The following is a 17,866-nucleotide window of genomic DNA, read 5'->3' as shown; positions in this document are numbered from 1 at the left end:
GATGCAGAGTGCAGATTGAGAATGCAGAGTGCAGATTCAGAGTGCAGAGTGCGAGTGCAGAGTGCAGATTGAGAGTTCAGAGTGCAGATTGAGAGTTCAGAGTGCAGATTCAGAGTGCAGAGTGCAAGTGCAGAGTGCAGATTGAGAGTGCAGAGTGCAGATTGAGAATGCAGAGTGCAGATTCAGAGTGCAGATTCAGAGTGCAGAGTGCGAGTGCAGAGTGCGAGTGCAGAGTGCAGATTGAGAATGCAGAGTGCAGATTGAGAATGCAGAGTGCAGATTCAGAGTGCAGATTCAGAGTGCAGAGTGCAGAGTGTGAGTGCAGAGTGCAGATTGAGAATGCAGAGTGCAGATTGAGAGTGCAGAGTGCAGATTCAGAGTGCAGAATCAGAGTGCAGAATCAGAGTGCAGAATCAGAGTGCAGAATCAGAGTGCAGAATCAGAGTGCAGATTCAGAGTGCAGATTCAGAGTGCAGAGTCAGAGTGCAGATTCAAAGTGCAGATTCAAAGTGCAGATTCAGAGTGCAGAATGCAGATTCAGAGTGCAGAATGCAGATTGAGAATGCAGAGTGCAGATTGAGAATGCAGAGTGCAGATTGAGAATGAGTGCAGATTGAGAATGCAGAGTGCAGATTGTGAATGCAGATTCAGAGTGCAGAGTGCAGATTCAGAGTGCAGATTGAGAGTGCGAGTGCAGATTGAGAGTGCAGAGTGCAGATTGAGAATGCAGAGTGCAGATTGAGAATGCAGAGTGCAGATTGTGAATGCAGATTCAGAGTGCAGAGTGCAGATTCAGAGTGCAGATTGAGAGTGCGAGTGCAGATTGAGAGTGCGAGTGCAGATTGAGAGTGCAGAGTGCAGATTGAGAATGCAGAGTGCAGATTCAGAGTGCAGATTCAGAGTGCAGATTCAGAGTGCAGATTCAGAGTGCAGAGTTCAGATTGAGAATGCAGACTGCAGATTCAGAGTGCAGATTGAGAGTGCAGAGTGCAGATTGAGAATGCAGAGTGCAGATTGTGAGTGCAGATTGTGAGTGCAGATTCAGAGTGCAGATTCAGAGTGCAGAGTGCGAGGGCAGAGTGCAGATTGAGAGTGCAGATTGAGAATGCAGAGTGCAGATTCAGAGTGCAGAGTGCAGATTCAGAGTGCAGAGTGCAGATTGAGAATGCAGAGTGCAGATTCAGAGTGCAAGTGCAGAGTGCAGATTCAGAGTGCAGAATCAGAGTGCAGAATCAGAGTGCAGAATCAGAGTGCAGAATCAGAGTGCAGAATCAGAGTGCAGAATCAGAGTGCAGAATCAGAGTGCAGATTCAGAGTGCAGATTCAGAGTGCAGATTCAGAGTGCAGATTCAGAGTGCAGATTCAGAGTGCAGATTCAGAGTGCAGATTCAGAGTGCAGATTCAGAGTGCAGAATGCAGATTCAGAGTGCAGATTCAGAGTGCAGATTGAGAATGCAGAGTGCAGATTGAGAATGCAGAGTGCAGATTCAGAGTGCAGATTCAGGGTGCAGTGAGTGCAGAATTCAGAGTGCAGGGTGCAGATTCAGAGTGAATGAGTGCAGAGTGCGTGTAGAGTGACAGTGAGTGCAGAGTGACTGCAGAGACAGTGTGTAAGGGTGCAGGGTGCACATTGTGTGAGTGTGCAGAACGAGTGTGCAGTATAAACAGTGTGTGACTATGCAGGGTGACATTGGTGGGTGAGCAGTGTGTGAATGCGTAGGGACAGTGCGTGAGTGTGCAGAAAACACTACACACACATACACCACACACACATACCATTCACACACCACACACACATACACCACACACACACACATAGCACACACACAAACCACACACCTCACTCTCTCAACACCACACACTCGTCACCACTCACCACAACACACTCACCACCACACTTTCTCCCCAGGCTCACCCCCACAGACTCACCACCACACACTCACCAGTACACAGAAAACAACACACACAACACCACACCCCCAGCCATCAATGAACGCTTTCACCATGCACAAACACCAACAACCATCAACGTACGCTTTCACCAAAAAAAAACTCCACCATGCATCCGTGCCGCTAAACACCCACGCACACAACAAACAATGTCAGTGCAACTTTCACTAAACACACACACACACCAACAGCTGACAGTACACCAGCCACTCTTTTAATTGGCACAATCATCAGCAGCTGTCAGTGCACATTACCATTTACAATGCCATTATCTCAAACTCAAACAAACCGAGCCCTAATGCATTCCTAATGCTTGTTGAGTCTTCCTCTGACCATGGTTCAGCGACTGACTCTGCATCTGAGGCAGAGGAGGCAGTGGAAGATTCTGGTAGTGAGTTTTCTGACCACGAGGAATCATCGGATGATGAAGCCACTCATAGTGCAGATGAAGTGCCTGTCTTAGAGGAGGACATTGATATGCTGATAGTGCAGCAAGAGGCATCTGGGTTGCAGCCTGGGGCTGCAAGGCCTCCCATTGGAAATGCTGACCTCTGGGTTGCCCCAGGCATGTTGCAGCCGACATTGCCAGACTTTACTGGTGTTCCAGGGTGTAGAGTAGATACTGAAAACTGTTTGCCTTTACATTTGTGTCAGTTGTTTATGGACGATGTATTTTTGGCAGAGATTGTTGAGCAGACTAATTTGTATGCTGAACAGTTTTTGAGGGACAACAGTGCCAGCCTTAAGACCCACTCTAGAGCTAACCGGTGAACTCCCACAAATCTGGAAGAGATGAAGAAGTTCTTGGGTTTAACTTTTTTGATGGGCTTGCAAAGGAAGCCATCAATGTCTTCATATTGGTATACTAGTCCCTTGATGGCAACGGCTATATTTCCGGCAGTCATGAGTCGTGATAGGTATTTGCTTCTGCTTCGGATGCTGCATTTTGTCGATAATGGTTCAGCATTGCCACAAGATCACCCGGATTGTGACCGTCTTTTTAAATTTCGGCCTGTCATTGATCACTTTGTAAATGAATGTTCTGAGATCTATGCTCCAGGGAAACACATTGCTGTGGATGAGTCTTAGATGTAGGCCGCTTGGTTTTAGGCAATACATTCCGAGCAAGATGGCACACTATGGAATTAAGATGTATATGATGGGTGACAGTAGGACTGTATATGTCTCTAATTTCAGGGTGTACACCTGTAGGGATTCCAGGATTGATTCCCCTGGTTGTCTGTTCACTTTTGGAGTGACTGAGAAAATTGTGTGGGAACTTGGTAGAGGACTTTTTAACAAAGGTCACCATTTATATGTCGATAACTCCTACACTGGTGTGTAGTTGTTCAGGGAATTAACCAAAGTAGACACTGTTGCGTGTAGTACAATCCGCTCTAACCATAAAGGTTTCCCAAAAGAACTTGTTTGTCAAAAACTTGTGCGGGGACAGTGCAGTGCATTACGAGGAACTTCTAGCTGTGAAGTTTGCAAACAGGAGGGATGTCTACAAGCTGATTACCATCCATGATAAAAGCACTTCACCAGTGACTGTGTGGGGTCAGGTTGCTGAAGTGCATAAAACTGTAAGCATGTTAGACTATAATAGGCACATGGGTGGTGTTGATAGAGTAGATCAGAGGTTAGAACCTTACACTGCTCTTCGTTAGGCTTACATTTGGTATAAGAAGTTGGCAATCCATCATTTCCACTTGGCAACTTTTAATGCTTTACTTGTACTTAAGGATTGTTGTCCTGAGTCAAAGATGACTTTTGCTAAGTTCCAGGAGACTGTAATAGGCAGCCTTGTTGTAGTGGAATAGGCAAGTGTTCCTAGAGTTGGAGTGGGAGAGGATGTGGCTAGATTGAAAGATTGCCACTTTCCTGATCACATTCCTTCCACACCCTCAAAAGACTTTCCTAGTAGGAGATGTAGAGTGTGTTGGCAAAGAGGTACGCGGAAGGAGACTCGTATGTACTGCCTCGAGAGTCCTTCTAAGCCTGCGCTGTGTGTGCCTGCTTGTTTTAGAATGTCCACACACAAAATAATTTTTAGGGAGCATCCGTGAGTGCTAAAGTAAACTGCCTGGTCTGTATTGTTTTTAAAAGTTTGTTCCGTTTCAATGTTGGCATTAGTATTGTATTTATTTATTTAGTTTCAGATTTTGTGTTAGTAGATTTGTAACTATTTACAATTTGTTTGTGTTCTCTTTTTTTGTATAAAAAACCCTAAATGTGATGGCGGTGTGTGTAGGCTGGCGCTTGGCTGGCAGTGTGAGTAGGCTGGTGATTGGCTGTCGGCGTGCGTGGACTGGCGCTTGGTTGGCAGTTTGGCGTGGACTGGCACTTGGCTGACAGTGTGCGTGGACTGGCACTTGGCTGGCAATGTGTGTGGACTGGCACTTGGCTGGCAGTGTGTGTGGACTGATACTTGGCTGGCAGTGTGTGTGGATTGGCACTTGGCTGAGTGTGTATCCGTGGATTGGTGCTTGAATGGCGGTATGCGTAAACTGGCGCTTGGCAGGCGGTGTGCAGGGACTGGCGCTTGGCCGGCGGTGTGCGGGGACTGGCGATTGGCTGGCGGTGTGCGTGGACTGGCGCTTGGCTGGCGGTGTGCGTGGACTGGCACTTGGCTGGCGGTGTGTGAGTAGTGACTTGCTGCTGGTCACTACACACACCGGTAGCCAAACGCCAGTCCATGCAATCCGTCAGCTGGTGTGTTGGCTGTGTCAGGCATGTGGGCGTGTGAAAGTGATGGGCCTTTAAATGGAGCTGTCTGCTGATATGAGTGTTGTAATGTGATGGGCATGCGGCATGAGGTGTGAATGGTTTTGTATGTGTCACACGAATGAAAGGTGTATGAATGGCCTGAGATTGGTGCCTTGTCGGGGCTTTACAGCACACGAGCTGTGAGTCACTGGTTCAGTTTTTTGTCCTTTCAATTATTGACAGTGCTTTTCATTTTTGTGAAATCTTTTGTTAATAACAGTATATTCTTTGAACTAGCACTCACCCTTGTGCCAAAGCCAACCAGTATGTGTGTGTGTGCTTGAGGAAGATGGTTGTGCAGTAATATTTATGTTTTCTGTCTTTCTCTGCCAAAATGTACATTCCATCTAAGATAAACCTACCACCGTAAAATAGATCGGGTAATTACATCTCTCCAGTGCTCCATGTCCTTCTGGAACACTCTCCCACTGTCCCTAATGGAGCGACTGGCCATATCCAAGATGGTGATGCTGCCAAGGACACTGTATGTCCTTCAGAACACGTTGTGCCCGCTTCCGCCTAGGATTTTTCGGACCCTCAACACGCTGCTTACATCCCTGCTCTGGGCAGGTCGGCGAAGCAGAGTAGCCCTCCGCACCCTTGTGCGCTCCTTTGAGGAGGGGGGACTGGAGGCCCCGCGATTTGATCTTTATTATTACGCAGCACAGATTCTTCCGGCGGCCAGATGGTTCGCGGATGTGTGGGAGACGCTGTTACTTGCAGGAAGGGCGACAGTGCAGGAGCTTCAGCTGGCACTGATGCGAGGGGCCGGAGCTGACGCCGAGCTGCCATATGTGGTCGGACACACAGCGGGCGTATGGCAACGTTTTATAGAAAGGGTTCTACGGTCGGGCCACTTCCACAGAGATCTCCCGCTCTGGATACTGGCCCCTATAGTAGAGATAGATCAACAGTTGTCCTTCCGAGAGTGGAGAAATGGGGGCTGTGAGGTCCTGGCAGACCTATATCCCTCAGAGAGCTTTGTGACCTATGAGCAGGCAGTGGAGTCGTTTGGCCTTAGTGGCGGACAATACTTACATTACCAAGGGCTGCGTTCAATAGTGCGCGCTCGGTCTGGCCGCAGTGCCCGGAGATTCCTCCGATGACCCATACCTTACATATCATACTGTCCTGCGGCAGAGGACGTAGATTGATAACTTTGCTGTATGAAGCTATGAAGCGGGATTCTGCTCCTCCGGTGCCGCCGGCATGGGCGGCCTGGGAGGCAGATCTGGGAGTGCCTCTGGATCAGAGTCAGCGGAGGCGTATAGGGGCCCTTACGCGGCTTGTCTCCTGTAATGCGCGCTTTAAACTTATACACTTCAACTTCTTGCACCGCACCTACCTTACCCCGAAGTCGATCAGCCGATTCTCGGAGAGCGGCAGGGACAATTGCCCCAGATGCAGTGCAGTGGGGGCGGGGTTTTTGCATCTGGCCTGGGAATGTCCGTTAGTGGGGAGCTTTTGGTTAGTGGTTGTGGCCCGGGTGAAGGCTACCACAGGCCCCCGAATCGAGCTCACACCCGTGCATTGCCTGTTGGCATTGGTCCCGGGGCCAAGGAAACGGAAGCTTTCTTACAAGTTTCTGCAATTGATGCTAGTGCTGGCTAGGCGCTGGGTCGCCATTACATGGATGGGACAGCGGGCCCCAGACGTAGATTCATGGCTCAGGGATGTGAGGGAATGGACACTCACGGAAGAAACACACTTGCAACACACTAGGAGGGATGAGAAATTGCAGGAGGATTTGCTGGCGTGGCGAGCCATGTGCATGACAGGGCTGGCGATAGAGGGGTACTCGTCACCCTGTGACTCTGAGGGGACAAGCGGAGAGTTGTTCTCTGAGCACGACTCTGGGGGGGGAAGGGGAGGGGCCAACTGAGGGGTTCCTCGAACTGTGCATGGAGCTGAGCCTGGCCTGTTTCCTCACAACGTCACATGTAATCTGCTGGTTCCACAGCTTCACTGCATAGCCTTGTGTGCTTTCAGATGTTGTCATACTCCGCAAATGTGCCATAATGAGTCTATCGATCTGTGTACAAATATTTTTAACAATGCCTTGGGGGAGGGGGAGGAGGGAGGGGGGTTTATCTTGTATTTTCCAACAAAAATTGAAAAATAAAGTTAAAAAAAAAAACCATAAACCTACCAACTCTAGATATTCTCGTAAACTAAACACCCAGGGGAGTACATGGTGATGTCTCTCTTGTGGATCCCAAGTTATCTTACCCACAATGTCTTTCAAACCTAAAAATGTGACTGTCACATTTTCCTTGCATTACTGTGCCATAATTTTCACGCTTCAGGAAGAAACATCAAATTTCCTACCACCCAAGTCTCCTGATAAAAATGGTATCTCACTTGTATGGGTGGGCCAAGTACCCACGGCAGGGAGGGGCTCTAAACAAATTGTGGTGACTTCAAAATTACCTATCATAAAACGACTTGGTTTTGCAGGGGACGGGGGGGTACCTAGGTATTTGGCCTCGTGCTCAGCGGCCATCTAGGGAAACCTACCAAACCCACACATTTCTGAAAAACAGACACCCTGGGGAGTCCAGCGAGGTATGGCTTGCCTCCCTCCCCCCAACATTTCCCTACCCAGAATTCCCTGCAAACCTCAAATTTTGCAGAAATAAAATTACATTTTTCTCAACATTTTGTGTCGGAAAGTTGGGGTTTTTGGCCCCGTGCTCAGTGCCATCTAGGGAAACCTACCAAACCCACATATTTCCGAAAACTAGAATGTGTTTTTTTTAAACAAAGTTTGAGGTTTGCAAGGGATTCACGGGTAACAGAACCTGGTGAGAGCCAGACAAATCCTCCCATCCTGGATTTCCCTGGGTGTCTAGTTTTCAAAAATGTCTGTCCAACGTTGCGTTTTGGGCCGTTCCCTGTCGCGGGCACTGGACCTACACACACAAGTGAGGTACCGTTTTTATCAGAAGACTTTGGGGAATGCGGGGTGAGTGGAATTTTGCAGATCCACACAGATTCCAGAACTTTCCATCACAGCACTGTGAGGAAATTGTGTTTTTTTGGACAAAGTTTGAGGTTTGCAAGGGATTCTGGGTAACATAAGCTGGTGAGAGCCAGACAAGTCACCCCATCCTGGATTTCCCTGGGTGAGTTTTCACAAATATATAGGTTTGCTAAGTTTCCCTAAGTGCTGGCAGAGCAAGAGTTCAAAATCTACAGCTAGGCAAAAAAAGGGTCAGTTTTCAGTGTAAAAATTTAGTATGTCCACATTGCGATTTGGGCCGTTTCCTGGTGCGGGCCCACACAAGTGATGTACCATTTCTATCAGGAGACTTTGGGGAACACAGAATTGTAGAGCAACCGTTATTACCTATTGACTTTGCATTTCTGCCTTCCAAATGTAAGACAATGTATAAAAAAGAAGAAACTTTGAAAAATGTCATATAATTCACATGCTAGTATGGGTACCCACAATTTTCGAGATGTGCAAATAGCTACTGTTTCTAAACTGTATATTTGTTCCCATTTTAGAAATACATAGGTGTCTTTCAAACCGATTTTTCACTATTTATATTTTCACAAATGAATTACTATATACCCGATACACAATAAAACACCATTGCAAGACGCTGCTCAGTTATTGGCTCTTGGTTCCTCAGGTTCTTGGTGAACCTACATGTCCTATATATAACCACAACCAGAAGGGACCAGCGGATGTAACGGTATATTGCTTTAAAACAACTGTAATACTTAGAAGAAGTTACAGGTGAAAACGTTGGCACAAATGGCTGTTTTTTTCCAACTCATTTTCAATTTTCCCTATTTTCAATTGCTCATTTCTATAAGAAAACCTTGAAGGATCTACACAAATGACCTCTTGCTGTATTCGGAATTCTGTCTACTTCTCAGAAATGTATAGCTTCCCTGGATACATTATTGTTTTCAGACCCATTTTTACCATTAACTGGAAGGAGGTAGAAAGCACGAAAAATAGCAAAAATAGACTATGTCCCAGTAAAATGGCAAAACTGTGTAAAAAAGTTTGGTTTTCTGACAAAAGTCTGTCAGTCCCTGAAAGCTGGGAAGATGGGGATTTCAGCACCACAAACCCTTTGTTGATACCATTTGCAGGGGAAAGAAACAGACACTTTCATCTGCAGCACTTTTTTCCCATTTTTCCCCCGAAAAACAAAATGTAGCAGTAGTTTGGCTAATTCCTTCAACGAACCCAGGGTACCTTTAAAATCCCCATGATGTTGGAAGAAAAGGACGCACATTTGGTGAGGATACCTTATGTGGTCAAAATGTTACAGGGGCGGAACGACAAACTACCTCAAATAGCCCAAAAAAAAAGCTTAGCACGGGGTGGAGGCCTGGCAGCAAAGGGGTTAAAATACGAGTCAAGCAAGGAGCATTTGTCATAAGGGCTGCTCATTACAGGCTATAGTGGGACGTTCGAAAAAATATTCCAGATTAACAAACTAACACAAAAGTCTGCTCTCTAATAGGGCCAGAAAAAGACCTGGCTCGTTTCTGAAATGGTGAGTTTTTATACACTTTTACACAGAAAAACCATACTGTTACTGTGGCATGATGGAGAAGACAATTCATAAACCAATAGCACAACAGAAAGCACATCACATTGTAAAATTACTTTTGATCTGGATCTAACGAATAAGCCTACTTTACAGAGAAAACAGTACCACTTTTAAAATATAAACAACACCTCTGTTCAGCCAAAAAGAGAGTCCTTCAAATCATCATCATAATCTTTATTCGATTGTATGGATGAAATCACGAAAGACAAGTCATTTAAAAAAGGCATACAGAAGATCAGTATCATAGTCATTCGTATTTTAAAACTCCCACCAGAAAATGAACAAGAGAAAAACAATTAAAAGGTGAATTCAACAACTGTAAGAAAAGTAAGGCTGGCCTAACTTGGCTAAAATTGAGCAGTAATAAAATTGGGCGTATAAAAGTATGTCGCAGGTAACTACATTTTGGGCAAAACATAACCACATGTAATGTGTCGTTGATTGTGGTGTTATCATAGCTGCATGGGGGCAAGTCTGAGTGTTTAAAAGAGCCGTGGTTAAAAGGGAACAGTCAAGAGAGAAAAAGCTACATGCAGGGCCATGGAAACGAAATGGAGGAAGTCGAAGGCAGAGCCAGATGAACAGCTCTACCGAAGGACACACAGAGCTTATCTCTTTTTTGGAATCAGCTTCCTGACTCTATCCGGCTGGAATCTAACTATCTTGCATTCAGGAAACGGTTGAAGACCTTTCTGTTCCGTTGAGTGGTGAATGCTTGTTTGGTCTGAAAGCGCTGGGATGCCTCCGGGTAGCCATGTGCTATACAAGCATGTATTCATTCATTCATTCATTTATTCATCTCAACAGCTGCACTATAGCCAGAAGAGTACACCTGGGCTCTCGCATTATGGAGGCAAAGAACTCCTCTAAGGAGCTATTTAAGATCTTGAAGGAATTCACCAACAAGAAGGCCCCCCACCCAGGAGCTTTGTGACGACCTAGCCAACCACTTCACTCATAAGATTGATATAATCTATCGCTCTTTTGAACTGGTGGAAGCAGACCTTCTTGCAGATCCTTCACAGGAAACACTAACTCCTTTTAAGCTAGAATGTTTCCCTCATTTCACGAGCAAACAAGTCGGCTCCCTATTAAGCCACAATAAATCAGGTTCTCCATTAGATACTGCACCACCGACCGTCATGTCAGAACTCAGCCCGGTCTGAGCTGATGAGCTTGCCGAGGTTTGTAAAATCTCGCTAGACACTGCCACATCCCTAGGAAGTGGAAAAGCGCACGCATAAAACCACTGCTCAAAAGGCACTAGCGGATCCGACTGATCTACAAAACTATAGGCCGATCTCTCTTCTCTCCTGTTGCTCGAAAGTAATGGAATCACTGGTCAACCAGCATCTGTCCCATTATCTGGAACAAAACAACCTTCTGGACCCTTCCCAGTCCGGCTTCCGTGCCTCACACAGCGCGGAGGCCGCACTGCTGGAGGTTACGGGTACCATAAGGCTGACATTGGACATGGGGACTCCGGTGATCCCAGTCCTTCTTGATCTGTCGGCAACCTTTGACACCATCTCTCATAGGATTCTGCTTGACAGACTGCGAGGGATTGGTGTCAGAGGCATGGCCCTTAAATGGATACAAAGCTATCTATCAAATCGTACCCAAAGCATCCAGCTAGATTCCCTCATGTCACAGACCACAGTGGTGGACAGGGGAGTTCCTCAGGGATCTATCCTGAGTCCCACCCTATTTAATGAGTATGTGGCCCCCCGGGCTGAACTCATCAGAAGCTGTGGGTTTGAGATCATCTTGTATGCCGATGACACGCAGCTGATCGACCCCATTGAGATTGTATCAACTCAATCAAAATTTTAAAACTGCGTGTCTAGCATTGTGATATGGATGAAGAAGAACTTCCTACAGCTCAACTCATTCAAAACAGAGATACTGCTGTTCGGGAAGGCCGAAGAAATCTGGTCCACTGATTGGTGGCCGGTAGAGCTGGGAGAGGACCCTCCCCCTAAAAACTTGGCGAAGAATCTCAGCATCAGGATCGATAATAAGCTATCAATGGAGGAGCAGGTGAAGACACTGTCAGGCACCTGCTTCGGAACCATGAGGATGCTTAGGAAGATCTTCCCCTGGATCCCACTCTTGCGTACACAAAGAATAAACAAGGCAAAAACTGAGGGGGTCGAGCTTTCTCTTATCAGGCTTCCAGTCATTGGAAAAATCTATCTGAGAAGATCCGGTCCTGTACCGAGATATCTAGTTTTAAGAAACTGTTAAAGACTTGGCTGTTTTAGGAGGCCCTGCCCATGAGTACTCATTTCTCTAAGCGCCAAGTAAGTAAAGTAAAATAAGTCAACAGATGGTTATGATGGCAAGATATATCCAGAGACAGATAGGGTTCACTATTACTGTTTTCACCAGCAACGCGTGCCGCATAGAATGTTTTGTTAGAGCGACATCTTTGCCTTCTGACCTGAGCTTATCAATGAGTGAAGATTCAGCCCATTTATCATCGGTGCGAGTAATGCTTGTGGTGCTGACAAACATGTACGGCCTCCCCATGACCCTCAGGGTACGCAACCATGGAGTCTGTAAGGGCTTATCCAATAGTAAGCTGTCTTGCAGTATCAGTCTGCTAAAAATCAACTCCTCCTTTGCCCAAATCGTGTTCCAGAGTTTTAGTGGACTAACGCGAAGCTTATCAGTTAAATAATCCACACCTAGTTCTTCATGAACAATTTCATAAGGTGTGTTTTGACCAACACCCACAAGACTCCTTAAAAACTTATTTTATACAACTTGGAGTGGGGCCACCTAGCCGCATCCCCAGATTCCACTGCCTTAACAACTAAGGGGATACATTTAGCCCTGTAGATCTCCTAAACCGATCGGATAAGAGTACGCCCCAATCGGCGGGAAAAATCCCTGACACCAAATATTGCACTGCATAAAGCGGAAACATTTTGATTAATGAGCGAGTGCCATCTGAACTCAGAATCCAGTTGTATCCCCAGATACTTGAACTTATCCACCTTCCTAATGTGCTGGCCATCTATTACATACTTCATGGTTCTCGTTTTTAATGGGCCGAAATTCATCACGTGTGATTTAAAAAAGTTGGTGGATAGGTCAAGACTGTTCATAAAATTAATAAAAAGAGAAAGAAGCTTGTTCAGGCTTTTGACAGTACCGGCCATTAAGACTGTGTCATCAGCATACAGTAGAGCAGGAATGGTGCGGTGACCTACTCTAGGGACATCGACACCCTCAACACTCAAGACCTGCTCTAGACTGTTGATATCACTCGCTGAAGTTTAAAGTGCTCAGTGCATTCCCCATTGGGGCCAAATCTGACGCCATTGTGCAAATCGCACTGGAATCTAATTAAGACTATGTCAACAGCCATCTGTTCCATCATCGCCCATCCTTCAAATGTATAAAAGTTGAAATCGGTCTTTCCCCATTAACATAGCATAAAACAATAAATTTTAAAATATTACAGTTCAAGCAAGACCATAGATCTAATTGAATTTTGTGCAAATAATATTATAATGATGGTAGAGTTACGGGCTCCACAGTGCACGGCAGAGAAAAGAGATTACGACTTTGTTTGGCTCTGCAGCTCACATCCATTTTGAAGAGAAATTCGAAAACTCGACTAATCCTACTTATATCAAATTCATTATATTAACATAGTAAAACATTTCGTTTGCATCTCTAGTTTAAAGTAAAGAATTATTTATTGTGGAATCTGCTTCCAATATATATATATATATATATATATATATATATATATATATATATATATATATATACACTACTACTACTATAATAAAGGAAGAACTTTCAGCCTTTGAGGCGGGTTAACTCGGGAACCACAGCGCCAATCCACACACCCGATACACCGTTGGAATCGTCAGGGTGTGTAGATGGTTATAGGCTATATAAATTTTTTTTAAAAAACCTTATTTAAAAAATTTACAGTAAAAAAAAAGTAGTCCCTCCGAAGTAGCGCCGGCCGCGACGTGCGTGCTCACGTCAGGAGCGCGGGGAGGAGCGGCGTCCAGGAGCGCGACGAGGAGCGGCGGACATGGCGCGGGGAGGAACGGTGACGTGAGGAGCAGCGGACAGGCCAGCAGCGGTGCGAGCAGCGGGAAACATCCTTTACAACAAAACTTTTACAACGCAGTGCTATTACAACACAGGTTTTACAACGAAAACCATTACAATGCACTGCGCTGGGGGGCGCTCTAGGATAGGGAATAGATTTAATTTACTATCCAACACCTTCCCTAGTGTCCACGGGGACTGGAGTTGGAATAGTAAATTAAACTATTCACTATCCAGCACCCCAAAGTGCTATGCGTTGTAAAGGTTTGCGTTGTAAAATTGGCGTTGTAACAGCATGCGTGGTAAAAGCATGCGTATTAACGTCATACATCCGCGAGCAGCGGACAGGCTGGAGGAGCGGCGGCTGAGGTAAGGGAGCGGCGGACATGGCGCGCGAGAGGAGCGGTGACGTGAGAAGCAGCGGACAGGCCAGCGGCGGTGCGAGCAGCGGACAGGCGGGAGGAGCGACGGCTGAGGTAAAGGGACCCATGTCGGGGCAGGCGAGGGATGGGCTGGGCTGGGCAGGGGCCCGGGCTGCGGGAGAAAAGAGAATGATCCCGTGTTTTTATGGTGAAACAGCAATCATTAACACACCTCTAGGCAAAAAAGATTAGCTATGATGTAAGCTTTCCCAGCCAATGTACACTCTGCAGAACGGATTGGTCAGCTGTACACCTCTGCAAAGAAGAACAGACATATTTAAAGCAGTATATTAGCAGCGGACAGGCGGGAGGAGCGGCGGCTGAGGTAAGGGGACCCATGTCGGGGCAGGCGGGGGTCGGGGCAGGCGGGGGTCGGGGCAGGCGGGGGTCGGGGCTGCTGGACAATGTTGGGGCGGGCGGGGAAGCCTGTTGCTCCCAGACAAGGTCGGGACAGGCTGCTAATATATATATATAGATATATGTAATATATATATATATAACCATTTCCAAGAACTGTAACCAGTGACTTGCAGCTTACTACAGAACTACCAACCATCAGAGTAGACCAGCATTTATCACTCCAAGCCACACAATAAAGATAGGAAACCAATAGAAAACACTTCAAATAAACTTCCGCTACCGTTTCAAATCGCCTGCAACACGACCTGTATTTTCCAAAACCAATTAAGTACACTACAAATCTAAACTGTCACACAACACATCATCAGCACCAGGAAGCCGATCACTCACTCCCATCTGCTTTGTACTCTACATATCCCAGCAACAGCAAAAAACCACCTTATGTCCAACTCATGATCTCTAACAAAATACCAGATATTAACAATAGTAAAATTAAAACAGAAAAGCAAAAAGAACTTAAGAAATGCCTAACTAATAAATGATAAACTCAAGTACCCCCAAAGGGCAACTTTGGCAGCCTGAGCAAGAATACAAATCATTAACACCTTCCCGTACATGGTGGTCTGGATGCTTTGTCAGCCGACCAACCATACATCACACTGGATAAGTACCATATGATTAACACGTCCAAGGTCAAGAATTTCTGATTAACAGCGTGCTCAGGACCTAACATATCAAATAGAATAATCAGCATTAAGTAGTATCCTGCAAGAGACTGGGGCAATTTGGGACAAAGAAACATAGTAACATGAGGCAAGGGATAGAACCCTAACACAGTTGGTGAACATCAGACATGCAGGGCTCTACTAATAGCAAGGGAGGATTTACCAATCAACAATAAGTAATTCAGGACAGAAATAAGCATCACTAGCTGCTGTCCTTTCTCTAGAATCCTTACCTCCTAGACTAGAACAGATAGTACAGCTGTTGCATCAGTACAGTTACTTGCTCCAGCGTCTTTAGAAGAATACAGTATATGCAAGCGGTCCATCTGAACCAAATTTAGATCAGGCAAGCAGGTGACACATTGTAGGTGAAAGGCTGAAAGACTTCACCTTCAACTGTGAATCATCACGCAAGGACCACCCTCTACATTCACATCTGCTTGGAAGGATGCTAGATGCAACCCCCAACTCAAAAGGAGAACCTCCATAAGGATAACTGATAAATCACCCATCCACACTGGTTGTGGTTTAGGAAGAAATTTCCCCCTGTAGGAAAATATCTGTCAATGAATGAGCACAGGCAAAGCCAATAGGTCTCGCCTATGAAAGAGCTATTGGCTTTGCCAATACGTTCTAACCATGTTGTACAGCAGCGTGGCTGTTGTTCAGCATAGATAAAAGTTAGAGGGATAAAGGAGTGGGGTGTCATAAAATGGAGTAGAGTGGAGTGTTATGGAGTGGCGTAGTGAGTTATGGAGTGGCGTAGAGAGTTGTGAAGTGGCATAGAGTGGTATGGAGTGGCGTAGAGCATAGTTGAGTGAAGCAGAGGGTCATGGAGTAGCATAGAGTGGAGTGGGATAGAGTGTTGTGGCATGAGCAGAGTGTCGTAGTGTGGAAGTGCGTGGAGTGTCAGAGTGGAGTAGAGTGCTGTAGAGTGGAGTGGCATACAGTGTCACAGAGTGGTGGAGAGGGGACTGGCGTAGAGGGTGTTTCATAGAGTGGAGCCGAGTTTTGTAGAGCAGAGTAGACTGTCACAGAGTGGAGTGGCATAGATTGGAGTAGTGTAGGAGAGTGGAATGGCATGGAGTAGAGTAGAGTGTTGAAGAGTTGAGTGGCGTAAAGTGGAGTGACATACAGTGTCAGAGTGGAGTAGAATGGAGTAGTGTGTTCTAGAGCAGAGTGTAGTATAGCGTCTTGAAGTGGCTTAGAGGGAGCTGTGTAGAGTCTTAGAGCGGAGTAGTGTTGAAGAGTAGCATAGAGTGTTGTAGAGTGGAGAGGCATATAGTCATTGATTGCAGAAGAGTTTAGTGGAGTAGCGCGTCATAGAATGGCGTATTGTGGAGTGGGGTGTTGTAGAGTAGACTAGTGTGAGTTGGAGTAAAGTACAATGGTGCAGAGTAGATTTGTGCAGAGTGCATTGAATTTGAGTAAAGTGTGTTAAGTTTATTGGTGTAGCGTGCAGCATAAAGTAGATTGTTTCAGAGTAGAGGGGAGTGGTGAAGGGTGGAGCATAGAGGTGCAGAGTGCAGTGCAATAGAGAATAGTGGTGTACAGTGCAGTTGTGTTTGTGTTGAGTGCAGGGGTGCAGAAAAGATTAGAGTGGCTAAAGTGGAGTGATGCAGAAAACAGTATTGTAGAGTTGAGTGGAGTGGTCCAGAGTAAAGTTCAGTGGAGCAGAGTAGAGGGGTGTTGGGTTCCGTGGCGGAGAGTTTTGCAGAGTAGAGTCTTGCAGAGTAGAGTGTCATTGAGTACAGTGGTGTAGAGTGCAGTGGAGTGTGAGTGCAGTGGTGCAGAGTACATTGGTGCAGAGTACAGTGGTGCAGTGGCGAAGAATGCAGTGCTGCATAGTCGACTGAGGTAGAGCACAATGGAATAAAGAGTGAGTGGTGCTGAGTACATAGGCGTAGAATGAGGTTGTGTGTAGTGCAGTGCCAGATTGGAGTGGTGTACAGTAGATTAGAGTGGCGTAGAGCGGATTGGCATAGAGTGTAGTGGCACAGAGTGCATTGATGAAGAGTGCAGTAAAGTGGTGTAGAGTATAGTGGTGCGGCATAGAGTAGTGCAGGGAAGAATGCAGAGACATCGAGTGCAGTGGTGCAGAGTGGAGTAGAGTGCATCAGTGCAGTGTCGTAGTGTGGTGCAAAGTAAAGTGATGCAGAGTGCAATGGTATAGAGTAGAGAGGCATAGAGTGCAGAGGCACATAGCAGAGTGTTGCAGAGTAGAGTATAGTGGCATCACATTAGGTGGTGAAGAGGAGATTGGCGTAGAGTGCAGTGTTGCTGAGTGTACTGGTTTTGAGCAAAGTGGTGCAGAGTGCATTGGTGTAGAGTAGATTGAAGGAGCGAGGAGTGCAGTGGCATAGCGTTGATTGTCACGGGTGTAGTGGTGCAGAGAAGAGTCATTGGGATAGAGTGCACTGGCATAGAGTAGAGGGGTGTAGGGTACTGTGGCATGGATTGGTGCAGAGTAGAGTGGAGTGGGGTAAAGTGCGGTTGCATGGTTTGGTAGTGCACTGCCATTACAGACAACACATCTTCAATAGAAATGACCATTACATTTTCACAGCCATACAGTTTTATACTGATAAAGTATACAGCGCACAAACGAAAATGTGTGAAAATGTAATCTCCTAGTGTATTGATTTGTTTTGAAAACATTACATTTTTTTGCTTCCACCAAACTTTCAGAGTTACCCAAAAATGTGCTTCATTTGTGCTTTCCATATTCTGAAATAACTGCACAGTTCATTTACAAACATATATAAGTAGGGCAGACTGGAGTGTGGTGTTTGTTTTGGATTGGAGTGGGCAGATTATTTCAGACTGGAGTGAGGAAGAGCGGAGTGGGGCAGATCATAATGGGGCACATCGGAGTGGGACAGATTGTCTTGGATCGGAGTGGGGCAGATTGTTTTGGCTTGGAGTGCGGCAGATTGTTTTGGTTTGGAGTGGGGCAGGTTGTTTCGGAGTGGGGCAGATTAAT

At 46.0% G+C, this 17,866-nt stretch overlaps 1 protein-coding gene across 8 annotated transcripts in view; it reads right to left on the bottom strand.

Annotated features, from left to right (window-relative positions):
* MIB2 (MIB E3 ubiquitin protein ligase 2) overlaps positions 1–17,866 on the bottom strand; it is a 402,179-nt gene that overhangs the window by 299,913 nt on the left and 84,400 nt on the right. The window lies entirely within an intron of this gene.

Source organism: Lissotriton vulgaris, chromosome 5 (assembly GCF_964263255.1).
Source record: "Lissotriton vulgaris chromosome 5, aLisVul1.2, whole genome shotgun sequence".
Classification (NCBI taxonomy): Eukaryota; Metazoa; Chordata; class Amphibia; order Caudata; family Salamandridae; genus Lissotriton; species Lissotriton vulgaris.
This window is presented reverse-complemented; position numbering and strand designations above follow the sequence as displayed.